The following is a 27,447-nucleotide window of genomic DNA, read 5'->3' as shown; positions in this document are numbered from 1 at the left end:
GCTCGAGGGGCTAAATGGCCAACACCTGTCCCTGTGTACCAATGGTTGGCAGAAAATATGAATAATGATGAAGTGGTTTAATATGAACAATATGAGAAGGGGATTGACATGATGGCGCTGTAAGTTATTTGGGAGTTTGTTTAAGAACTGGCTGCGATTAGGTAAACTGTTGAAGTTGATGGTTTTGTGTTCCAGTCCACTGCTGCTGCTATATCGGCAACAGCTGAACTATCGACCTAGAGATTAGTGTTGGTGTTAATCGACACCATACATACAAACGCCCTATTGTTGTGAGCTGGATGCCTGGTTACTTGTGACACTGGATGGACTGCTCGTCTGATTCACTGGGGGATCTCTAGATTATTATTCAGGCAGTGAGGAAATTTACACTGCATATTATCACCGTGGCTCAGTGGGCAGCACACTTGCCTCTGAATCAAAAAGTTGTGGGTTCAAGTCCCACTCCAGAGATTTGAGCACAAAATCTAGGCTGACACTCCAGTGCAAAGATCACATGGCACTATTTTGAAGAAGAGCGAGGAGTTCTCCCCAGGTGTCCTGGCCAATATTTATCCCTCAATTAACTTAACAGATTATCTGGCCATTATCACATTGCTGTTTGTGGGAGCTTGCTGTGCGCAAATTGGCTGCTGCGTTTCCCACATTACAACAGTGACTACACTCCAAAAGTACTTCATTGGCTGTAAAGTGCTTTGCGACGTCCAGTGGTTGTGAAAGGCTCTATATAAATGCCAGTCTTTCTTTCATCCATCCAGTATTATTAACTTCACACTTTTAAAAAGGGCAGTCACGAATAATGTCAAATGTAAAATCCCTGAGAATCAGGATATTTCTGGGCATTGAAATTCGGGTCAAGATTGGACATGTGGGAGAGACACAACTCAATGCAGCCTTTGGAAAATCACAAATATTTTTTGCTCTCTCGATTTAAGGATTTTTCACTAACAAATTTGGCTGTGTCCACTGTCCACTCACAGCACTCCCACTCTCTTCACATCAACAGGGGCTCACTTCCCCCCATTCTGTGTCTCTTCCCCTCTCCCAAACAGAGCCTCAATCCCTCTCTGCACCTTAACTTAATCTATCCCTCTCTCTACCTTTCACTTAATCTCTGTCTGTCCTGCTCTCAGCTCTCTCTCTCTCTCTGTCTCAGTCTCTCTCAGCCTCGCGCTTTCTCTCTCTCTCTGTCTCAGTCTCTCTCTGTCCCTCTGCCTGTCCGCTCAGTCTCTCTCTGTTCCGTCTCTCTCAGCCTCTCTCTTTCTGTTTTTTTAAATTTCAAAATATACTTTATTCATATAAAAAATGTGTACAGTACATTCAAAAGCAGTTCAGTATGTTTAGCTGCGGTCAGCAATCCCATACACTACATTTGGGTGCTGACAGCAGTTCCGTTCTCAGTCACTCTCAGCCTCGCGCTTTCTCTCTCTCTCTCTGTCTCAGTTTCTCTCTGTCCCTCTGCCTGTCCTCTCAGCCTCTCTCTTTCTGTTTCTCTCTCTCTCTCTCTCTCTGCCTTTCTCTCTTCCTCCCCCATGAACAGGGGCTGCCTTTTCCCACCTCCTCCATCTCACCTACTCCTAAATATGGCCACTGTGCCTCCCCACCCACAATCTCTATCTCTCTCATTACCATCCTTGTAGCAGTGTCCCTATAAAATAAAGTAAGATTTCTCTTTCTCTTTGCTGCTCTGCCACTCTTTATTTCTTTCTGTATCAGTGTGTAGGGTTGATTTTAACCCTTGCCTTCCCAGGACATTCTGGGTAGGGTGGCTCACTTTGATTGGACGTATCCCTGGAGGCTGCACTACATGACCCCTGACTCCAACTCTTTGTTTTCCCACATCTCCAATCATTTTATATAAAAAAGAAAGACGTCCCAAAGCACTTTACAGCCAATGAAGTACTTTTGGAGTGTAGTCACTGTTGTAATGTGGGAAACGTGGCAGCCAACTTACGCACAGCAAGCTCCCACACACAGCACTGTGATAATGGTCAGATAGTCTGTTTTTGTTACGTTGATTGAGGGATAAATATTAACCAGGACAACGGGGAGAACTCCCCTGCTCTTCTTTGAAATAATGCCAAGGAATCATTTACATCCACCTGAGAGAACAGACGGGGCCTCGGTTTAACGTCTCATCCGAAAGATGGCACCTCCGACAGTGCGGCACTCCCTCAGCACTGCACTGGGAGTGTCAGCCTAGATTTTCTGACTCAGAGGCAAGTGTGCTGCCCACTGAGCCAGCTAACGAATAAACAAGAGTGTTCAAAGAAAGATAAAACCCCATTTATTAATGCCTCTATATGATTTTTCTCCTGGGTTGCTTATAGCAGTTTCCTGGAGATTAATCTGCAATTCTGGGAGACTCCTGGGTAATCCTGGTGGGTTGGCAACCCAGCCTCTGGGCGAGGTGCTGGGGAGGGGGATGTGGGGATTAACCCCCTCCGTTCCCACCCCGATCTGGCCCCGTGCAATGATAAATTGCAGGTATGTGGGGCACCCTGCGGTCCCAGAGGTTCTCTGTAAAGCTGCACATCGGGCTGCGACTGTCATCGGCAGCAGCTGCTTCCTGCCGCTTTGCTTGGGAAATCGCTGAGCGACACGACACGTTACTGAGTCCCGGTCTTAACCGCGGCCAAGCCTGCCCCGCTGCCGCTCGCTGGGCCGCATCCTGCCTGGGAGATAAACTCGGGCCCGTGCTTTCCTATTTCCCCCCCTCCCGTCTCCTCCCTTCACCTCTCCTCCCCTCCACTCTCCCCTCTTTCCTCTCGCCCCGCCGCTCTCCACTGCCTCTCCTCTCTCCTTCCCTTCTCTCTCCTCCCCTTCTCCTCTCGCCCCTCCTCCTCTCCTCTCACCCCTTCCCGTCCCGTCATCTCCCTTCACCTCCCCTCCCCTCACTTCTCTCCCCCTCTGCTGCTTCTCTCCACTCCCCTCTCATTTCTCTCCCAGTTCCCCTCCCCTATCCCTTCTATCCTCTCTCCCTCTCCCGCTTCCTCTTTTCTTTCCCTCCCTCACGCACAGTCTCCCGCTGCCACCTTTTTCCCTCCCCGACTCCAATGCTGCTCAGAGCCGGTTTCGGCTGAGCCTGAGACGAGCGGCCGCTGCTTGGGGAAAGTTTCCGGGGGAGGGAGGGTGGCTGGGGCTGTCCCAGAGTTGCTCCCAGTGGCACGAGAGCAGAGCCTGGGATGGCGGGGGGCGGGGGGGTTGAAAGGCCGATATAATTTCATCATGTGGGGTGTCGGGGTGGGGGGTTTGCGAGAGGGTGAATGGTCCACCTCCTAGAATTCACAACTCTTTTGGAGTAAACAAAAATAAACATGAGATCAAGTGCCCCCCGATCTGGGGGATCCTCGAAACATTTCCCAAGGCCCTTTTCCTTTTTTTTTATATTTTTGTAGGTTTTTTTTGGTGTTTTTTTAGGGCATTAAAATTACATATTTTACAAGTGCCCCCTATAAAAGGGGAGGGGGGCACTAAAAACCCCGGCAATTAAAACAAATTAAACTTAAAAACATAAAATCAAATTAAAATTTGGTTGCTGGGGGTAATGATGCACTCCAGTCCCTCCGGCGCCCACCTCTCGCGGAAGGCCGCGAGCGTAGCGGTGGACACCGCGTGCTCCATCTCTAAGGACATCCTGGCTCGGATGTAGGCATGGAAGAGAGGCAGGCAGTCAGGCTGAACGACCCCCTCGATCGCCCGCTGCCTGGACCGGCTGATGGCATCCTTGGCCGTGCCCAGGAGCAGTCCTACGAGGAGGCCCTCAGACCTACCTGCTCCCCTCCGCACAGGGTGCCCAAAGATCAGGAGTGTGGGACTGAAGTGCAGCCAGAAATTGAGGAGCAGCCCCTTTAAATAATGGAACAGGGGCTGCAACCTCGTGCATTCAATAAAAACATGGAACACGGACTCTTCCAGACCGCAGAAATTGCAGCCTGGGAGCCCATGAACCGGCTTAAAAATTTATTGCATGGGACTGCTCTGTGCACCACCCTCCAGGCCAAGTCCCCGATAAATAGTGGGAGGACTCCCCTAGAATTCACACTCCCCTATTCCAGGCAACAGGTGAATCATCCCGTTCATTCCCTGGCCCTGAATGGTTGCGTTTTATAAATCCAAAGTTCACAAAGTTTGTGTATTGTGCAACGTGTTGTTACTGCTGCTTCTTCTCAGTGCTGTGGTGTGAGGTGTGGTGAGCTTGGCACCAATGTTGCTGAATTGAATTACATAATTGCAGGTCTTTCATCCCAAGCGGTCTATGTGAGCTCCATGTGAGCCTCCCTCCACTCGAATGAACTCTCCCCACTCTGCCCCGTATCCCTCTCTTCCCTTTTCCCATATCTACATATCCGCTTAAATCCATCAATATTTCAGCCGCTTCATGTGCTGGCAACTTCCACATTTTCACCATTTGCTGAGTTTTTTAGTTGATCGATTCGTGGGCCGACAACACAACACCTCGAGTTTAATATCCACGTGTTCAAATCCCTGCATGGCCTCGCCCCTCCCTAACTCTGTAATCCCTCCATGGACTCGCCCTTCCCTATCTCTGTAACCCCCTCCAGCCCTACAACCCTCCCTATCTCTGTAACCTCTCAAGCCCCTACAACCCTCCAAATCTCTGTAACCCCTCCAGCCCCTACACCCCTCCCTATTTCTGCAACCCCCTCCAGCCCCTACACCCTTCCCTATCTCTGCAACCCCTTCCAGCCCCTCGCCCCTCCCTATCACTGTAACCTCCTCCAGCGCTACACCCCTCCATATCTCCGTAACCCCCTCCAGCCCTACAACCCTCTCTATCTCTGTAACGCCCTCCAGCCCTACAACCCTCCCTATCTCTGTAACCTCCTCCAGCCCCTACACCCCTCCCTATTTCTGCAACCCCCTCCAACCCCTACACCCTTCCCTATCTCTGCAACCCCCTCCAGCCCCTCGCTCTTCCCTATCTCTGCCAGCCCCTCGCCCCTCCCTATCTCTGTAACCTCCTCCAGCGTTACACCCCTCTGTATCTCTGTAACCTCCTCTAGCTCCTACAGCCTCCTCCAATTCTGGCCTATTGAGCATCCCCTGATTTCCATTGCTCCACCATTGACGGCCGTGCCTTTTGCTGCCTGGGCCCTAATCTTGGCAATTCTCTCCCCAAACCTCTCTGCCTCTCTCTCCTCCTTTAAGACGCACCTTAAAACCTACCTCTTTGACCAAACTATTAGCCACCTGTCCTAATCGCTCCTTATGTGGCTGGGTGTCAAAGTTGAGCTGATTATCGCTCAGGAGTGTACGGATACGGAGTCTCCCGCAATGAACGATTACTCTCCCGAATGCTACTACCAGCAAAAGTGGGGAAAACTCACAGGGGCTTTGAAAGCAACAGGCGCCGCTCTGATCAGGGCTGACTGTGTGTTGGCAGGAGTTTGTCAGAGGGTTGGATGGTCGATTGCTTGCCCGCCTCGCTTCGCTTGCTTTTCAATCGAGAATTGTCTCGCCTCGCTGGCCCCGAAAGGTGTGATGTTGTAAACTGAACCGAGCCCAGAGCCTGGGGCCCTGCCAGCATAGGCGTGGTGTTACCTTACAGCCCTGCCACAACTCGTCTGCAGAAACAACTCGAACAGGAACAGAAGAAAAGCAAGCGAGTGCAGAGGGAACTAGAGTGGAGGTCAAACAGTTACCCGGGGCACGGGGAGAGCTCTCTGCAAAGCTCAACACCTGCCCCACCGACAACTGTACCGCTCACACACTCAGCTGCTGCTGAGACAGTGCTGATTGGCAGGGCTCACAGACAACGAGCCCTCACCCCAGGGTGGGTATAGAGTACAGCCCTGGTATTGGAGGGGGCAGCTCCCAGGGTGGCTACTGAGTATGCCCCTAGTGAGGGTACTCACTGCCTTATCCCCTCCCTCACACTGGGACTCTCTCTCTCTCTTCACACTTTAGCATAATCTATCTGTCTCCTGGTTCACTCTGTGTCAGTATTTATAGGGTGTCCTCAAGAATGTATCAATATTTACAGGGAGACCCAAGAGTGTGTCAATATTTACAGGAGGTCCCCGGGAGTGTGTCAGTATTTATAGGGGGACCCCGGGAGTGTGTCAGTATTTACAGGGAGTCCCCGGGAGTGTGTCAGTATTTACAGGGAGACCGGGAGTGTGTCAGTATTTACAGGGAGACCGGAAGTGTGTCAGTATTTACAGGAGATCCTCGGGAGTGTGTCAGTATTTACAGGGAGTCCCCAGGAGTGTGTCAGTATTTACAGGGTGTCCCCGGGAGTGTGTGTCAGTATTTACAGGGGGTCTCCGGGAGTGTGTCAGTATTTACAGAGGTTCTCCGGGAGCATGTCAGTATTTTCATAGGCTCCCCGGGAGTGTGTGTCAGTATTTACAGGGTGTCCCCGGGAGCGTGGCAGTATTTATAGGGAGTCCCTGGGAGTGTGTCAGTATTTCCAGGGGGTCCCCAGGAGTGTGTCAGTATTTATAGGGGGACCCCAGGAGTGTGTCAGTGTTTATAGGGGGTCCCAGGAGAGTGTATCTATATTGTCCAGTGATCCAAATAGCATTTGATCATTTAGAAAGGGTCCCGAGAGTTTGAGTATTTGTGGAGAAACCCAGTGTGATTATTACTATTATAGGCCAATATCACCTTGTGTCTATTACAACCCCAATATCACCTTGTCTATGGGCGTAATATATTAGCATGGACAGAGGATTGGCTAACTGATTCTCTCTAACTCACAGAGAACAGAGAGTCGGGATAAATGGTTCATTCTCGGGTTGGCAATCAGTGACTAGTGGGGTGCCACAGGGATCAGTGCTGGGACCCCAACTATTTACAATCTATATTAAGGACTTGGAAGAAGGGACTGAGTGTAACTTAGCCAAGTTTGCTGACGATACAAAGATGGGAGGAAAAGCAATGTGTGAGGATACAAAAAGTCTGCAAAAGGACATAGACAGGCTAAGTGAGTGGGCAAAAATTGGGCAGATGGAGTATAATGTTGGAAAGTGTGAGGTCATGCACTTTGGCAGAAAAAAAAATCAAAGAGCAAGTTATTATTTAAATGGAGAAATATTGCAAAGTGCTATAGTACAGTGGGACCTGGAAGTACTTGTGCATGGAACACAAAAGGTTCAACAACTGATCAGGAAGACCAATGAAATCTTGGCCTTTATTGCAAAGGGGTGGAGTATAAAAGCAGGGAAGTCTTGTTACAACTATACTGGGTATTGGTGAGGCCACACCTGGAATACTGCGTGCAGTTTTGGTTTCCATATTTATGAAAGGATATACTTGCCTTGGAGGCAGTTCAGAGAAGGTTCACTAGGTTGATTCCGGAGATGAGGGGGCTGACTTATGAGAAAAGATTGAGTAGGTTGGGCCTCTACTCATTGGAATTCAGAAGAATGAGAGGTGATCTTATCGAAACCTATAAGATTAAGAGGGGGCTTGACAAGGTGGATGCAGAGAGGATGTTTCTACTGATGGGGGAGACTCGAACTAGAGGGCATCATTTTCGAATAAGGGGCCGCCCATTTAAAACTGAGATGAGAAATTCTTTCTCTCTGAGGGTTGTAAATCTGTGGAATTCGCTGCTTCAGAGAGCTGTGAAAGCTGGGACATAGAAACATAGAAACATAGAAAATAGATGCAGGAGCAGGCCATTCAGCCCTTCTAGCCTGCACCGCCATTCAATGAGTTCATGGCTGAACATGAAACCTCAGTACCCACCTCCTGCCCTCACGCCATACCCCCTGATCCCCCGAGTAGTAAGGACTTCATCTAACTCCCTTTTGAATATATTTAGTGAATTGGCCTCAACTACTTCCTGTGGTAGAGAATTCCACAGGTTCACCACTCTCTGGGTGAAGAAGTTTCTCCTTATCTCGGTCCTAAATGGCTTACCCCTTATCCTCAGACTGTGACCCCTGGTTCTGGACTTCCCCAACATTGGGAACATTCTTCCTGCATCCAACCTGTCCAAACCCGTCAGAATTTTAAACGTTTCTATGAGGTCCCCTCTCACTCTTCTGAACTCCAGTGAATACAAACCCAGTTGATCCAGTCTTTCTTGATAGGTCAGTCCCACCATCCCGGGAATCAGTCTGGTGAATCTTCGCTGCACTCCCTCAATAGCAAGAATGTCCTTCCTCAAGTTAGGAGACCAAAACTGTACACAATACTCCAGGTGTGGCCTCACCAAGGCCCTGTACAACTGTAGCAACACCTCCCTGCCCCTGTACTCAAATCCCCTCGCTATGAAGGCCAACATGCCATTTGCTTTCTTAACCGCCTGCTGTACCTGCATGCCAACCTTCAATGACTGATGTACCATGACACCCAGGTCTCGTTGCACCTTCCCTTTTCCTAATCTGTCACCATTCAGATAATAGTCTGTCTCTCTGTTTTTACCACCAAAGTGGATAACCTCACATTTATCCACATTATACTTCATCTGCCACGCATTTGCCCACTCACCTAACCTATCCAAGTCACTCTGTAGCCTCATAGCATCCTCCTCGCAGCTCACACTGCCACCCAACTTAGTGTCATCCGCAAATTTGGAGATACTACATTTAATCCCCTCGTCTAAATCATTAATGTACAATGTAAACAGCTGGGGCCCCAGCACAGAACCCTGCGGTACCCCACTAGTCACTGCCTGCCATTCCGAAAAGTATCCATTTACTCCTACTCTTTGCTTCCTGTCTGACAACCAGTTCTCAATCCACGTCAGCACACTACCCCCAATCCCATGTGCTTTAACTTTGCACATTAATCTCCTGTGTGGGACCTTGTCGAAAGCCTTCTGAAAGTCCAAATATACCACATCAACTGGTACTCCTTTGTCCACTTTATTGGAAACATCCTCAAAAAATTCCAGAAGATTTGTCAAGCATGATCTCCCTTTCACAAATCCATGCTGACTTGGACCTATCATGTCACCATTTTCCAAATGCGCTGCTATGACATCCTTAATAATTGATTCCATCATTTTACCCACTACTGAGGTCAGGCTGACCGGTCTATAATTCCCTGCTTTCTCTCTCCCTCCTTTTTAAAAAGTGGGGTTCCATTGGCTACCCTCCACTCGATAGGAACTGATCCAGAGTCAATGGAATGTTGGAAAATGACTGTCAATGCATCCGCTATTTCCAAGGCCACCTCCTTAAGTACTCTGGGATGCAGTCCATCAGGCCCTGGGGATTTATCGGCCTTCAATCCCATCAATTTCCCCAACACAATTTCCCGACTAATAAAGATTTCCCTCAGTTCCTCCTCCTTAATAGATCCTCTGACCACTTTTATATCCGGAAGGTTGTTTGTGTCCTCCTTAGTGAATACTGAACCAAAGTACTTGTTCAATTGGTCTGCCATTTCTTTGTTCCCCGTTATGACTTCCCCTGATTCTGACTGCAGGGGACCTACGTTTGTCTTTACTAACCTTTTTCTCTTTACATACCTATAGAAACTTTTGCAATCCGCCTTAATGTTCCCTGCAAGCTTCTTCTTGTACTCCATTTTCTCTGCCCTAATCAAACCCTTTGTCCTCCTCTGCTGAGTTCTAAATTTCTCCCAGTCCCCAGGTTCGCTGCTATTTCTGGCCAATTTGTATGCCATTTCCTTGGCTTTAATACTATCCCTGATTTCCCTAGATAGCCACGGTTGAGCCACCTTCCCTTTTTTATTTTTACGCCAGACAGGAATGTACAATTGTTGTAATTCATCCATGCGGTCTCTAAATGTCTGCCATTGCCCATCCACAGTCAACCCCTTAAGTATCATTAGCCAATCTATCTTAGCCAATTCATGCCTCATACGTTCAAAGTTACCCTTCTTTAAGTTCTGGACCATGGTCTCTGAATTAACTGTTTCATTCTCCATCCTAATGCAGAATTCCACCATATTATGGTCACTCTTCCCCAAGGGGCCTCGCACAGAGATTGCTAATTAATCCTCTCTCATTACACAACACCCAGTCTAAGATGGCCTCCCCCCTAGTTGGTTCCTCGACATATTGGTCTAGAAAACCATCCCTTATGCATTCCAGGAAATCCTCCTCCACCGTATTGCTTCCAGTTTGGCTAGCCCAATCTATGTGCATATTAAAGTCACCCATTATAACTGCTGCACCTTTATTGCATGCACTCCTAATTCCCTGTTTGATGCCCTCCCCAACATCACTACTACTGTTTGGAGGTCTGTACACAACTCCCACTAACGATTTTTGCCCTTTAGTGTTCTGCAGCTCTACCCATATAGATTCCACATCATCCAAGCTAATGTCTTTCCTAACTATTGCATTAATCTCCTCTTTAACCAGCAATGCTACCCCACCTCCTTTTCCTTTTATTCTATCCTTCCTGAATGTTGAATACCCCTGGATGTTGAGTTCCCAGCCCTGATCATCCTGGAGCCACGTCTCCGTAATCCCAATCACATCATATTTGTTAACATCTATTTGCACAGTTAATTCATCTACCTTATTGCGAATACTCCTTGCATTAAGACACAAAACCTTCAGGCTTGCTTTTTTAACACCCTTTGTCCTTCTAGAATTTTGCTGTACAGTGGCCCTTTTTGTTCTTTGCCGTGGGTTTCTCTGCCCTCCACTTTTCCTCATCTCCTTTCTGTCTTTTGCTTTTGCCTCATTTTTGTCTCCCTCTGTCTCCCTGCATAGGTTCCCATCCCCTGCAATATTAGTTTAACTCCTCCCCAACAGCACTAGCAAACACTCCCCCTAGGACATTGGTTCCGGACCTGCCCAGGTGCAGACCGTCCGGTTTGTACTGGTCCCACCTCCCCCAGAACCGGTTCCAATGCCCCAAGAATTTGAATCCCTCCCTGCTGCACCACTGCTCAAGCCATGTATTCATCTGCGCTATCCTGTGATTCCTACTCTGACTAGCACGTGGCACTGGTAGCAATCCCGAGATTACTACTTTTCAGGTCCTACTTTTTAATTTAGCTCCTAGCTCCTTAAATTCTTTTCGTAGGACCTCATCCCTTTTTTTACCTATGTCGTTGGTACCAATGTGCACCACGACAACTGGCTGTTCTCCCTCCCATTTCAGAATGTCCTGCACCCGCTCCGAGACATCCTTGACCCTTGCACCAGGGAGGCAACATACCATCCTGGAGTCTCGGTTGCGTCCGCAGAAACGCCTATCTATTCCCCTCACCATCGAATCCCCTATCACTATCGCGCTCCCACTCTTTTTCCTGCCCTCCTTTGCAGCAGAGCCACCTACGGTGACATGAACTTGGCTGCTGCTGCCCTCCCCTGATGAGTCATCCTCCCCAACAGTACTCAAAGCAGTGTATCTGTTTTGCAGGGGGATGACCACAGGGGACCCCTGCACTATCTTTCTTGCACTGCTCTTCCTGCTGGTCTTCCATTCCCTATCTGGCTGTGGACCCTTCTCCTGCGGTAAGACCAACTCACTACACGTGATACTCACGTCATTCTCAGCATCGTGGATGCTCCAGAGTGAATCCACCCTCAGCTCCAATTCCGCAACGCGGACCGTCAAGAGCTCGAGGCGGATACACTTCCCACACACGTAGCGCCCAGGGACACCGAAAGTGTCCCCGAGTTCCCACATGGTGCAGGAGGAGCATATCACATGGCCGAGCTCTCCTGCCATGTCTTAACCTTAGATACCCTTAAATTGGTAATAACAATAACAAGGGACAATGAATAAATTTAAGACAAAAATAGACAGTTTCTTAAACGATAGGGGAATAAGGGGTTGTGGGGAGCTGGCAGGGAAGTGATCGGATCAGCCATGAATGTATTAAATGGCGGAGCAGGCTCGAGGGGCCGTATGGCCCACTCCTGCTCCTATTTCTTATGTTCTTATGTGTTACAGACCCAATGTCACCCTGTGTCTATTACAGGCCATATATCACATTGTGTCTATTTCAGGCGAAATATTACATTGTGTCTATTGCAGACCCAATATCACCATGTGTCTATTACAAGCTCTCTTTCTATGTTTGTCCCAGTGCAACATTAGTTTTATTAGATCACTATATCCAAGGGCGTATATCAAAAGACTGTGCATATAGTGAGACGTTGGGTCAGCCAGAGATCGAGCCCTTGGAGGTTCCTATCTGAGCTGTGTCACTCTCAGTGAGCAGAGCCCAGGGATGTCTCTCACAGACGGGAAGGGCCACCAGGGAACCATTTACCCCGGAGCGTTCCATTCCGCCTTTGATGGAAGCCAGGAGTTTGCTGGTTGGCTGTTTTGAGCTTGAAAGAAAGCAAGACTTGTATTTATGTAGCGCCGTTCATGACTACCGCTTGTCTCAAACACTTTACAGCCAATGAAGTACGTTTTGAAGTGTTGTCACTGTTGTAATGTGGGAAACATGGCAGCCAATTTGCGCACAGCAAGCTTCCACAAACAGCAATGTGATAATGACCAGACAATCTGTTTCAGTGATGTTGATTGAAGGGTAAATATTGGCCAAGACTCCAGGGCTCTTCTTCAAAATAGTGCCATGGGATCTTTTCTGTCCACTTGAGAGAGCAGACGGGGCCTCGGTTTAACATCTCATTCGAAAGACGGCACCTCCGACAGTGCAGCACTCCCTCAGCACTGGAGTGTCAGCCTGGATTGTTGTGCTCAAGTTTCTGGAGTGGACAGTGGAGGATGGGAACCGAGATACAACTTGCCAAAAAGGATGGATGTGTCTGGACTTCCTCTGCATTCTAGAAGGTGATCAAATGCAGGAGGCAGCTGCGGATGGAGCAAATGGCGACTGAAGGCCAGCGATATGTTTCATCTGAAAACCGACAGCCCAAGAGTTCGAGAGACTCACCTCAAAAGGAACCCAACTGGGCTCGAGAGGAAATGGTTGTAATGGGGCAAAGTGAGTGACACATTAGTGCAAACCATGCAAAGTTCCACAGGGACTGGGTTAGTCCGTTAGCCGGGCACCTTGTGTACATGCCGTGTGCAGCGGATGTGGTCTCTCGCAAGCGCTTGTGAATTCAAACTGTTTCATTCATGATGTGAATGAAAGTTCACTGGCAGTGGTTAGCCAATTGTCTTACTGTTTCTCATTCTGGGTAGAGATTGTTACATTAAAAATAGCTGTGGTTAGCCTGATGTTGATCAGTGCCAACATCAACAGGCTGTACCTGAGCAATGACAGAACACAGGCTGGAAAATGTCGCCAAACGCTGTGATTCCCCACTTCTCCATTCACACACTTGGGATGCAAAGTCAGCCAAGCGAGTTGTTCGAGGGAGGGAAGTGCTGGTTTGTCACAGTTTTTAATCCAGAGCAATACGTCCAGCTTTGGAACATAGCAACAGGAGGAGGCCACTCTGCCCCATCATGACTGATCTGTATCTTAACTACATTTAGTCGCTTTGATCCACATCCCTTGATACCCTCCCCCAACAAAGCCTCAGTCTTGGGAGCTCCGATTGACCCCAGCATGCAGTGTTTTGGGAGAGGGTTCCAGGTTGCCCCTGCCCTTTGTGCAGAAGCTGTGGGGTGTTTGCACAGCTGGAAGTGCGTGGCTGCCTGCCCGCCAGGCGACAGCAGGAAGTGACAGTGAGAGAGCCTCTGTTTACACACCTGCAGCTCAGTGTTTGCTTGGGTGGGAAGTAACGTGCAGCTCGAAACCAGGTGCTACAGAAGTGAAAGTTAGAAAAGAAAAGTGCTGCATTTAGCCTTGCCCCCTCCACTGGGGAGTTAAATGGCCGCCCGATCCACAGGGTCCTTCTCTCAACATGGACCGGGCTCCAGTGACCTCATTGGAGCCGGACTGTAAGTTTAACCCTCCCCTTCACCCCTCCTCTCCCCTCTCCTCCCCCCTCCCCTCTCCTCCCCCTCTTCTCCCCTCCCCCCTCCCCTCTCCACCCTCCTCTTCCCTCCCCTCTCCACCCTCCTCTTCCCTCCCCTACCCTCGTCCCTCCTCCCATTCCTCCCCTCCTCCCCCTCCCCCCTCAGCCCCTTATCTTACCTCTGCTCCTTCCCTCCTCTTCACCCCTCCCCTCATCTTCATCCCCTTTCCTCGTCCTTCCTCCCATCCCCCTCCCCTCCCCTCCTCTCCTCTCCTCCCCCTCCCCTCTCCCCTTCTCTCCCCTCCCCCAACCATCATCTCCCGTCCCATCACCCCTTCCCTGTTCCCCTCCCCGCCCCCTCCCATACCCTTGTCTCCCCTACCCACCTCTCCCCCTCCCCTCCCCTACCTTTCCCTCTTCCCTCCCCTACCTTTCCCTCCCCAACCTCCCCTCTCCTCCTCTCCCCGCCACCCTCTCATCCTCTCTCCCCCTCCCCTCCCCATTTCCCCCTCCCCCTTTCCCCTCCTCTTCCCTCCCCCTCCCCTCCCTCTCCCCATGCCTACCCTCCTCCTCCCCTTCCCCTCCTCTCCGCCTCACTCTGCCCCTCCCCCTCCCTTCACCTCCCCCTCCCCGCTCCACTCCCCTCTCCCGCACCCCCCCCCGTCCCCTCCATCACCCCTCCCATTCCCTCTCCCCTCCTCTCCCCTTTCCCTCCCCTCTCCCATCCCTCCCCTCCCCAATCCTCCCCTCCCCACTCCTCCCCTTCTCCCTCCCCACCCTCACCCCTGCCCCTCCTCCCTTTCCCTCTCTTTGCCCCTCCAAGCCCCCTCCCCTACCCTTCCCTCACCCCTCCTCCCGTTCCCTCCCCTCCCTTCCCCTCCCCGCCCCTCTCCTCTCCCCCTCTCCTCCTCCTCCCCTTCCCCTCCTCTCCCCTCCTCTCCCCTCCCCTCCCCTCTCATCCTCTTCCCCTCCTTGCCCCTACAAATCAACAAATCCCCTCTCTTCACCCCTCCTCTCCACTCCCTTCCCCTCCTCTCATCTCCCTTCCCCTCCTCTCCCCTACCCCCCACCCCCTCCCTTCTCCCTCCCCTCCCCTCCCCTTTCCCTCCCCTCTCCCCATCCCTCCCCCTTCCCAATCCTCCCCTCCCCACTCCTCCCCTTCTCCCTCCCCACCCTCACCTCTGCCCCTCCTCCCTTTCCCTCTCTTTGCCCCCTCCCTCCTCTTCTCCCCTCCTCTCCCCTTCCCTCCACTCTATTCCCCTCCCCTCCCCTCCCTCCCTCCTCTCCCCTCATCTGCCCTCATCTCCTCCCCTCCTCTTCCCTCTCCCTTCGTCTTCCCTCATCTTCCCTCCTCTCCCCTCCTCCTCCTCCTCACCTCCACTCACCTCCCCCTCCCCTCCTCTTTCCCTCTTCCCATTACCTGCCTCCCGCCTCTCCTCCTCCCACACCTCCCCTCTCCCCCAACCCCCTCCCCACTCCAGAGACGAGCACAAAATCTAGTCTGACACTCCAATGCAGTGCTGAGGGAGTGCTGCACTGTTGGAGGTGCCGTCTTTTGAATGAGACGATAAACCGAGGCTCTGCCTGCCCTCTCAGGTGGAGGTAAAAGATCCCATGGCACTATTCCGAAGAAGAGCAGGGGAGTTATCCCCAGTGTCCTGGGGCCAATATTTATCCTTCAATCAACATAACAAAAACAGATTATCTGGTCATCATCACATTGCTGTTTGTGGGAGTTTGCTGTGTGCAAATTGGCTGCCATATTTCCCACATTACAACAGTGATTACACCCCAGAAGTACTTCATTGGTTGTAAAGCGCTTTGGGACGTCCGATGGTCATGAACGTTCTTTCTGTCTTTCAGCAGCCATTACAAGGAGCCGTCAGTAATTTCTGTTATAGATTTGTGCCTCTGCTGAGCAGCTGGGTCACCCTCTGACCTGTGGATGGTCTGGGTCACTCTCTGACCTGTGGATGGTCTGGGTCACCCTCTGACCTGTGGATGGGTCATTCTCTGACCTGTGGATGGGTCACTCTCTGACCTATGGATGGGTCACTCTCTGACCTGTGGATAGGTCACCCTCTGATCTGTGGATGGTCTGGGTCACCCTCTGATCTGTGGATGGGTCACCCTCTGACCCGTGGAAGCGTCACCCTCTGACCTGTGGCTGGTCTGGGTCACCCTCTGACCCGTGGAAGCGTCACCCTCTGACCTGTGGCTGGTCTGGGTCACCCTCTGACCTGTGGATGGGTTGGGTCACTCTGACCTGTGGATGGGTCACCCTCTGACCTGTGGATGGGTTGGGTCACCCTCTGACCTGTGGATAGGTCACCCTCTGACCTGTGGATGGGTTGGGTCACTCTCTGACCCGTTGACCAGCTGGGTCAGACATGTTGTATTTATCAGATACTTGCGACTGGGCTTTATTCTTCAGACGGGGGAATTCAGTCAGGCTGCTTTTTGATTCATTTTGAATTTTGTTTCCTTTTACACCTTCAAACCACAGACATTTCCATCATTTCTAACTCTCAGGGTTACCATGTTACCGATAAACATGGGAAACTAGGTCATGACAGGCCGTAATACCATAGTACCTATTAATGTGGGGCACTGCAGACAGGAAAAACTATAATACCATAATACTTGTAAATGTGGGGCAATCCAGATATGACAACCGATCATATCGTAATATCTCACAGTACTCAATGTTCCACTGTAAGCTCATTTGCATAATTACGAGCAGCAACTACAAACTCAGACAGGTCGGACGTTCACACTTTTGAGGATCGAGGGTCCAGTGCTGGAGGAGCAGAAACGTTCTCCAATTAAATATAGGGAAGACCGAAGCCATTGTTTTTTGTCCCTGCCACAAACTGCGTTCCCTAGCCACTGACTCCATCCCTCTCACTAGCATCAATCTGAGGTTGAACCAGACTGTTCACAACCACGGTGTCACATTTGACCCTGATATGAGCTTTCGACCACATATCCGCAGCATAACTAAAACCGCCTATTTCCACCTCCGTAACATCGCCTGTATCCGCCTTTGCCTCAGCTCATCTGCTGCTGAAACCCTCATTCATGCCTTTGTTACCTCTAGACTTGACTATTCCAATGCTCTCCTGACCGGCCTCCCACGTTCTACCCAACGTAAACTTGAGGCCATCCAAAACTCAGCTGCCCCATGTCCTAACTCGCACCAAGTCCCGCTCACCCATCACCCCTTGTGCTCGCTGACCTACATTGGCTCCCGGTTAAGCAACGCCTCGATTTCAAAATTCTCATCCTGATTTACAAATCCCTCCATGGCCCTCGCCCCTCCCTATCTCTGTAAGCTCCTCCATCCCCACGACCCCCCCCCCGAGATGTCTGCACTCCTCCAATTCAACCCTTTTGAGCATCCCTGATTATAATCGCTCCACCATTGGTGGCTGTGCCTTCAGCTGCCTGGGCTCCAAGCTCTGGAACTCCCTCCCTAAACCTCTCCGCCTCTCTACCTCTCTCTCCTCCTTTAAGACGCTCGTCAAAGCCTACCTCTTTGACCAAGCTTTTGGACATCTGCCGTAATGTCTTCTTATGTGTCTCGATGTCAAATTTATTTGTTTTGTCTTAAAACACTCCTGTGAAGCGCCTTGGGAAGTTTTACTACATTAAAGGCGCTATATAAATACAAGTTGTTGAGGGTTCACACTCGTGAGGATCGATGGCCAAGGGAGCACACTCGAGGTGGGGATTGAAGATTGTGTGCAAGACACACTTAAAGGGATAAGACCAATTAAAGGGGAGTGTCACAAAATGGGGATGGGGGGGGCAACAATTTAGAAAGCTTTTGGAGAAGCTCAGAATGCGCTTTAAGCCATTAACAGGCCCACGCAGTAATGGCAGAGCAACATGGAAGGGAAGGGAAGGGCGTTGTCGGAGGACGCAATGGTTTGCAGACAATCAAGGTGCTGACAGGGAGCTGGCACGAGGCGCTCGTGGGCGGGTCTGCCCTCTGTGCCGGTGCACAGTACCGTCCCAGTTGTCGGTCCGTACTACAGCTTGGCTGCAAGGCCCAGCTTATAGCTTACCATCCTCGGCCCCTGCACGTGCCAACCTTCTGTTGCACGGCAGTCGCCGGTGTCCTTGCAGCCGACGGCACGGCCCAGCCTAGTCTTCCCGCTGACCCACACGGTAAGAGGCCAGATGCCCAAGGCTGGTGTGCCTGGGCTTGGGGTCGTCAACTCTGGTTGAATGGTATCGCTGGGGGTTTCAGCAAATGACCTCCTGCCTCCAACAGCCCTGCCCTCACTCTCCCACCATTGGTCCTTCAACTTGTCCCCCTTCCCACACCAATCGGAAAGCAAACAGGCTCTTGATGACCTGATTGGATGATGCTTCACTGTCCGTTAAACAGCTTTTATGTCCCATCTCCAACATTCTTTTAACTAATAAATGAACAATGAAAGCATCGCATACGATTTCTTTCATGTCTCGGTGATGTTTCTCCAGGGGTTGCTGGCAGCAGTATCCAGGAGATTAATCTATAACTTCTGGAGCCTCCGGGACAATCCAGGAGGGTGAGCGACCCCAGCCTTGGCCTACAGAAATAGGTGGGTGGGTCCCTGCCATCGGGCAATGCTGGCTCTCGGTTACTTTGCCACATCATTGGGAGCAAAACCACAACATAAGTGGCCTGACACACTCACCTTCCCTTTGAATGTTCTCCTGCCTCAGGGTTCTGCACCCAGCAACCCTGAGCACAAGTATCCCGGCCATGGGCCGGAGGGTCCAGTATGTCCTCACACTGCGAAGTCACGTACAGGACACCCCTGCTGTATAATAATGAAGCCCCTTGCACAGTGTCAGCTGTGGCTCAGTGGGTAGCACACTCGCCTCTGAGTCAGAAGGTTGTGGGTTCCCGTCCCACTCCAGGGACTTGAGCACAACAATCCAGGCTGACGCTCCCAGTGCAGTACTGAGGGAGTGCTGCACTGTTGGAGGTGCTGTCTTGTGGATGAGATGTTAAATCAAGGCCCTGTCTGCTCTCTCAGGTGGATGTAAAAGATCCCATGGCACTATTTTGAAGAAGAGTTATCCCCCCGTGTCCTGGGACCAATATTTATCCCTCAATCAACATAATAAAGTAACCAGATTATCTGGTCATTATCACATTGCTGTTTGTGGGAGCTTGCTGTGTAGTAATTGGCTGCTGCGTTCCCTATATTACAACAGTGACTACACTCCATGTAAAGCGCTTTGAAACGTACGGTGGTCGTGAAAGGCGCTATATAAATGTAAGTCTTTCTTTCTTCCTCACCTCCCCCCACTTCCCCCGCTCCACAGCTGAGCAGCAAGTAATGGGCAGGGCTGATTACCACCCAGTGTTGCTGTGCAATGAACCTTGTCTGTGGTGCAGAATGGACACCAAAAGGGGCTTCTGTTTGACTCTCAATAATCCCCTTTCAGTGTCAACAACACGCCTATTAGTGAGGGCAAGCTACACAGTCCGGAATGGGGGGGGACCTCACCTATCGCACCCGAGTTCAAATCCAGCCCAACCTGGCAGGCTGCAAGTCTGGTCTGTCTGTCGGTTGCAAAGGTCGTACAGGAAATAACGCTTGTGGCAGGTCTCAATCCGGGCTCCCGGGGGCAAGGGCCTGCACAGGGCAACATGGACCCCGATTCAGCATCTCACAGGCAGCCAGCGTGAGATATTGACAAGAAACACACATAGGTTATCATAAAAGTTGCATGGGATTGTGCACAGTACGCTTCAAGTTTCCCTATCCCCATTGAAGATGGCTGTTCTTTCTAACACCGACTGAAGCCTCGGATTAAAAAACCCTGCTGTCAGGCTGGCTGCTGCTCGCTGGTTTTGGTCGCGGCCATGTGGAGAGGTTGTTGCAAAGAGAGAGAAAGAATCAAGCGTAATGCAATCGTTACCTCATTGGAACTTGGAACTTCTCATTGTAGACTGGTGTTGTTCTGTAGACTGCTCGCTGTATCATAAAGCTTCAAAGCGATGGGCGCACTTGCTGCCGGAGATATCCTGTAACTGTGGGTAAGTTGGTTCCCCCGCCTCTGCTGCATGTTGCGGTAGCTCACTCCCAGTTTCTCTTCCTGTTCTGTCATCTGTGTGCTCGTTGTGGAGTAGTACATTGCTATACTGAGCCGCAATCAAAACGTGGCGCACCATTGCCAATCCCTCGCCCCTCACCGAAGCTGCCCCACTTGTCTTCGTGTTTACCCCAACCCTCTCCTAAGATGACCAAATGGCTCTCACCTCCAGGTTCTATCTCTGCCTAGCCCCTTATTTTTCTGGCTCCCTCTGCATGTGCAAGCATCCCACCTTGTACCAACCTGCCCATTCTTCTTCAAGGTCCTCCCTATTTATTGCTCCCCCGGTGCATTCCCCAGCAACCCTCCTTCCTCTAGTCCACCCTCAGTCTCTGCTCTCTGACTTCAAACCTCAGTGATTTTAACCTCCAGCTGAAATCACCCTCCTCCACCTCTGCTGACTTCCTCACCCTTCCTCTCCCTCAGCCTCACTATACGCATTTGATTCTCCTGGCCACAACTACATGACCACCCTCTATCCCTTCTCATCTCCTGGGGCCTCCAGATCTCCAAGGTCTTGGTCACTAATAGGGCTCATGTTAAGCACTGCCTCACCTTCTTCCTCTTACACATCCCCCGTCGGCCTTAAATTCTCCACTTCACCTTTCACCTTCCTGTTTGACGCCCTTTAATGCCCTCCTGCCTCAGCTTTCTGCACCCAACAACCCAGAGTGCCAGTAGCCCTGCCATGGGTTGGAGGGTCCAGCATGCACTCATGCAGGGCAGTCATGTGCAAGACCCCTCCTGCCGTGTATTAATGAAGCCCCTCCCCATCCCACCTCGCCTGTCCTGTAGCAGAGCAGCAAGTGACATCACTGAGAAACACACTCTATAAGATGGTTCTAACACAGAACACCTGTCATCATGTGACTCTGTCACGTGACCCTTTATTGTATTTACATCAGTAGTTGCATTACCACAGTAGTGCACTAAGTGGGGCAGCAAGTAATGGGCAGTACTAATTTCCACCCAATGTTCTGGTCTATTAGACCCTGTCTAAGCCCATTGTTGGTGCAGAACAGACCCAAACGTTGGCTCCTGTTTGACACCCAATAATCCCCTTTCACTGACATCAACCTATGAGTGAGGGTCATTACTGAAACAAAAGGTAGCTGAAGATCATTACAGTAAATACTGCACATGATCCTATCCAATGTCCCGAAACGACAATGGGGACACGTCACCAAGGAGCTTCGCGAGGTATTATTTTCACCCGCAGGCTTGCTGATCCTGTCCTGAGCCCGAGCTTTGACCATCAGGCAACCCATGACCTCTGACCGCCAGGCAACCCATGACCTCTGGTCACCAGGCAACCCATGACCTGTGGGCACCAGGTAACCCATGACCTCTGGGCACCAGGCAATGTAAGACCTCTGGGCACCAAGCAACTCCTGACCTCTGGGCACCAGGCAACGCATGACCTCAGACCAGCGACAAGTACAGGAAATATGTTATGAAAGTAATTACAACACAAGTACTTCCTTGTGTAGATAGACCTGCATCATACGCACGGCAGGACAATGCTTGGCCAATGGGGTCAATGTGAGGACAGTGAGTGTTCCTGATCACAGGCCCCTCTGATTGTCAGTGTCACTGAGCAGGTGATGGGGTCAGAGAGAGGGTCAGAGAGAGAGCTCAGAGAGAGGGTCAGAGAGAGAGGTCAGAGAGAGAGAGGTCAGAGGGAGAGGGTCAGAGAGAGGGTCGGAGAGAGGGTCAAAGAGAGGTCAGAGAGAGGGTCAGTGAGAGGATCAGTGGGTCAGAGAGATTGTCAGTGAGAAGGTCAGAGGGTCAGTGGGTCAGTCAGAGGGTCAGAGGGTAAGTGAGAGGTCAATGAGCAGGTGATGGGGTCAGCAAGTTGTCCTCATGTCAGGTCAGTACAATAATTTACGATCAGTGTTGCCCACATGGCTCTAATCCACACACCAGCTCTAGTCAGGGCTGACTGGCCTGTCATCTCTCTCATTACCGTGGTTTGTGCTTTCAGTCAGTTGGAGGCAGATGTATGGCGGAGAGATGGTGGGAAGGGTGAGGCCATTTCTCCTCTGGGAACCCTATCACTTGCAATGTCCTGGGTGTGCAGTACTTGCCTCACACTCCATTCCCAATGATGAACTCCCCGCAGCAGAATTGTAGGTTGTTGCAACAGCCTACTTTACAACACTGACCCATGGATACAGGAACACAAAGCTCCTCTTACAACATTTGGAGTGAGGTAACACGTTCCCATTGAGTGAAGACACTTCCCTTTTGGTGAAATTCTATTTGTCAATTAGCTTCTTGGCTCCGCAAACAGACCTTGTTATATCACTGCTGAAATTTACACTGACACAAATGGTGCAGCTGTGAACACTGTCACATTCATGTTCCGATCACTCTCCGATCACGCTCCGATCATGCACCGATCAAGCTCCGATCATGCTCCGATCACGCACCGATCATGCACCGATCACGCACCGATCACTCTCTGATCACGCTCCGACCACTCTCCGATCTCTCTCCGATCACGCCCTGATCACTCTCCGACCAATCTCCGATCATGCTCCGATCATGCTCCGATCACCCTCCATTCACTCTCCGATCACGCACCAATCATGCTACGATCACACTCCAATCACTCTCCGATCACGCTCCGATCACTCTCCGATCTCATTCCGATCACTCTCCGATCACTCTCCGATCATGCTCCGATCACTCACCAACCGATCTCCGATCACTCTCCAATCTCACTCTGATCACTCTCCGATTACTCTGTGATCACGCTCAGATCTCACTCTCCGATTGCTCACCGATCACTTTCAGTTCACTCTCCGATCATGCTCCGATAACTCTCCGATCACGCTCCGATTACACTCTGATCACGCTCCGATTACTCTCTGATTACGCTTCGATTATGCTCTGATCACTCTCCGATCACTCTACGATCACTCTGTGATCACGCTCAGGTCTCACTCTCCGATTGCTCACCGATCACTTTCAGTTCACTCTCCGATCACGCTCCGATCACGCTCCGATTACTCTCTGATCACTCTGATCACTCTCTGATCACTCTCCGATCACTCTCTGATCACTCTCCGATCACGCTCCCATCAACATTCCGATCACTCTCTGATCACTCTCCGATCATGCTCCGATCACTCTCCGATCATCTCTGATCACTCTGATCACTCTCTGATCACTCTCCGATCACGCTCCGATCACATTCCGATCATGCTCCGATCACGCTCCGATCACTCCCTGATCACTCTCCGATCATGCTCCGATCACTCTCCGATCACTCTCTGATCACTCTGATCACACTCTAATCACTCTCCGATCACTCTCTGATCACTCTCTGATCACGCTCCGATCACATTCCGATTACTCTCTGATCACTCTCCGATCATGCTCCGATCACTCTCCGATCACTCTCTGATCACTCTGATCACTCTCTGATCACTCTCCGATCACTCTCTGATCACCCTCCGATCACTCTCCGATCACACTCCGATCATGCTACGATCGCACTCTGAATGATCTTCGACCCCACTCTGACCACTCTCCGATCACGCTCCGATCATGCTCTGATCACGCTCTGATCACTCTCCGATCACGCCCCGATCACGCTCCGATCACACTCCGATCACACTCCGATCACGCGCCGATCAAGCGCCATACACGTTCTGATCGTGCTCCGATTACACTCCGATCACACTCCGATCGCTCTCTGATTACTCTATGATCACGCTCCGATGCCACTCCAAGGATGCTCCTAGCACTCTCCGATCACTCTCCGATCATGATAACTCTCTGATCATGCTCCGATCACGCTGCGATCACGCTGCGATCATGCTCCGACCACTCTCCCATCCATCTCCGATCACTCTGCGATGACTCTACAAGCGATCTCTGATCACTCTCCGGTCATGCTCCGATCACTCTCTAATCATGCTCCGATCAATCTCCGATCACTCCCTGATCATGCTCTGATCACTCTCCGATCACTCTCAGATTTCTCTCCGATCACGTTCCGATCACGCTCCGATGACTCTCCGATCACGCTCCAATCATTCTCCGATGTCGCTCCGATCACTCTCCAATCACATTCCGATCACTCTCCGATCACGCTCTGATCACTCTCCGATCACTGTCCGATCACTCTCTGATTTTGCTCCGATCGCGCTCCGATTACGCTCCGACCATGCTCCGATCAGTCGACGATCGTTCTCCGATCACGCTCCGAGAACTCTCCGATCACGCTCCGAACACACTCCGATCATGCTGCGATCACGCTCCGAGAACTCTCCGATCACTCTCTGATCACTTTCCGATCACGCTCCAATCACGCTCCGATCACTCTACGATCACTCTCTGATCACTCTCTGATCATGCTCAGGTCACTCTTCGATCATGCTCTGATCGGTGTCCGATCACACTCCGATCACTCTCTGATCACTCTCCAATCGCTCTCCGATCACGCTCTGATCGCTCTGCGATCACTCTCCGATCATGCTCCGATCACTCTCCGATAACTCTCCGATCATGCTCCGATCACGCTCCGATCACTCTCCGATCACTCTCCGATCACGCTCTGATCACTCTCCGATCACTCTCCGATTTTGCTCCAATCATGCTCCAATCAGTCTCTTATCACGCTCCTATCACTCTCTGATACTCTCCGATCTCTCTCTGATCGCGCTCCGATCACTCTCCAATGTCGCACCGATCCATCTCCGATCGTTCTCCGATCACGCTCTGATCGTGCCCCGATCATGCTCCGACAACTCTCTGATCACTCTCTGATCACACTCCAACCAATCTCTGATAACTCTCCAATAACTTTCTGATCACATTCCAATCACGCTCCGATCACTCTCCGATGTCACTCTGATCATGCTCCGATCACTCTCTGATCATGCTCTGATCAATTTCCGATTTCACTCCGATCACTCTCCGATCACTCTCCGATCACGCTCCGATCACTCTCCGATCTCACTCCGATCACTCTCCGATCAGTCTCCGATGTCACTCTGATCACTCTCCGATCACGCTCCGATCACGATCCGATCACTCTCCGATGTCGCTCCAATCACTCTCCGATCATACTCCGATCACGCTCCGATCACTCTCCGATCACGCTCCGATCACGCTCCGATCACTCCCCGATGTCGCACCGATCACTTTCCGATCACGTTCCGATCACACTATGATCACGCTCCGATCACTCTCTGATCACTCTCCAATCGCTGTCTGATTGCGCTCTGATCAATCTCCGATCAATCTCGGTTCACACTCTGATTACGCTCTGATTACTCTCCGATGAAGCTCCGGTGATGCTCCGATCACTCTCCGATCACGCTTGATCACTCTCCGATCACTCTACATTCTATCTCCGATCACTCTCCGAGCATTCTCCGATCACACTCCGATCACTCTCCGATCGATCTCCGATCACTCTCCGACCGATCTCCGATCACGCTCCGATCACACGCCATACACATTCTGATCATGCTCCGATCACACTCCGATCACGCTGCGATGACACTCCAAGGATGCTCCGAGCACTCTCCGATCATGCTCCAATCACACTGCTATCATGCTCTGATCATGCTCCGATCACACTCCCATCCATCTGCGATCACTCTGCGATGACTCCACAAGCGATCTCTGATCACTCTCCGATCACGCTCCGATCACTCTCCGATCACGCTCTGATCACGCTCCGATCACGCTCCGATGTCACTCCCTGATCACTTTCTGATCGCACTCCGATCACTCTCTGATCACGCTCCGATCATGCTCCGATGTCACTCCGATCATGCTCCGATCACTCTCCGATGTCACTCCAATCACTCTCCGATCATGCTCCGATCACTCTCCGATCACTCTCTGATCACGCTCTGATCACTCTCCGATCACGCTCCGATCACGCTCCAATCACGCTCCAATCACTCTCCGATCACGCTCCAATCACTCTCCGATCACTCTCCAATCGCTGTCCAATTGCGCTCCGATCAATCTCGGATCACTCTCCGATTACGCTCTGATTACTCTCCGATGACGCTCTGATGATGCTCAGATCACTCTCCGATCATGCTCCAATCACGCTCCGATCACTCTCCGATCACTCTCCAATCGCTGTCCGATTCCGCTCCGATCAATCTCCGATCAATCTTGGATCACTCTCTGATTATGCTCTGATTACTCTCCGATGACGCTCTGATGATGCTCCGATCACTCTCTGAGCGATCTCCGATCACTCTCCGACCGACGTCCGATCAATCTCCGATCACTCTCCGATCACATTCTGATCACGCTCCGATCACGTTTCGATCACTCTCCGATCACACTCCGATTACGCGCCGATCACGCGCCATACACATTCTGATCGTGCTCCGATCATGCTCCGATGACACTCCGATCACTCTCTGATCACTCTCCGACCACGATCTGATCACGCTCCGATCACATTCCGATTACTCTCCGATCACACTCCCATCACTCTCCGATTATTCTCCGATCATGCTCCGATGACACTCCAAGGATGCTCTGAGCACTCTCCGATCAATCTCCGATCACGATCACTTTCCGATGACGCTCGGATGATGCTCCAATCACTCTCCGATCACACTTGATCACTCTCCGATCACACTACATTCGATCTCCGATCAATTTCTGATCACGATCACTCTCCGATGACCCTCCGATGATGCACCGATCACTCTCCGATCACGCTTGATCATTCTAAGATCACTCTACATTCGATCTCCGATCAATCTCTGATCACTCTCCGATCACGTTTTGATCACGCTCCGATCAATCTCCGATCACGATCACTCTCTGATCATGCTCCGATCACACTGTGATCACGCTCCGATTATGCTCCGATCACTCTCCCATCCATCTGTGATCACTATGCGATGACTGTAAAAGCGATCTCTGATCACTCTCCGATCACGCTCCGATCACTCTCTGATCATGCTCTGATCACTCTCCAATCATGCTCTGATCACTCTCCGATCACCCTCCGATCAATCTCCGATCACTCCCCGATCATGGACCGATAATGCTCCGATCACTCTCTGACCGATCTCTGATCACACTCTGATCACTCTCCGATCACGCTCCGATCACTCTCCGATCACGCTCCGATCAATCCCCGATCACTCTCCGATCACGCTCCGATCACGCTCCAATCACGCTCCGATCACTCTCCGATCACTCTCCAATCACTGTCCGATTGCGCTCTGATCAATCTCCGATCACTTTCTGATTACGCTCTGATTACTCTCCGATGACGCTCTGATGATGCTCCGATCACTCTCCGATCACGCTCCAATCACGCTCCGATCACTCTCCGATCACTCTCCAATCGCTGTCCGATTGCGCTCCGATCAATCTCCGATCAATCTCGGATCACTCTCTGATTACGTTCTGATTACTCTCCGATGACGCTCCGATGATGCTCCAATCACTCTCCGATCACGCTTGATCACTCTACGATCACTCTACATTCGATCTCCGATCAATCTCCAATCACGATCACTCTCCGATGACGCTCC

At 51.0% G+C, this 27,447-nt stretch overlaps 1 protein-coding gene across 2 annotated transcripts in view; it reads right to left on the bottom strand.

The window, feature by feature from the left end:
* LOC139227755 (DENN domain-containing protein 2D-like) overlaps positions 1-19,896 on the bottom strand; it is a 76,853-nt gene extending 56,957 nt beyond the window's left edge. Inside the window, exon 1 of one of the 2 annotated variants that reach the window (XM_070858753.1) lies at positions 19,736-19,896. The gene's annotated coding sequence lies outside the window, so the exon portion shown is untranslated. Of the gene's footprint in view, positions 1-5,369; positions 5,448-19,735 lie in introns of those variants that run through there. The other variant, XM_070858756.1, reaches the window with a different exon arrangement.
* Between the last annotated feature and the right edge of the window lie 7,551 nt (positions 19,897-27,447).

Source organism: Pristiophorus japonicus, chromosome 17 (assembly GCF_044704955.1).
Source record: "Pristiophorus japonicus isolate sPriJap1 chromosome 17, sPriJap1.hap1, whole genome shotgun sequence".
In the NCBI taxonomy this organism is placed as follows: domain Eukaryota; kingdom Metazoa; phylum Chordata; class Chondrichthyes; family Pristiophoridae; genus Pristiophorus; species Pristiophorus japonicus.
This window is presented reverse-complemented; position numbering and strand designations above follow the sequence as displayed.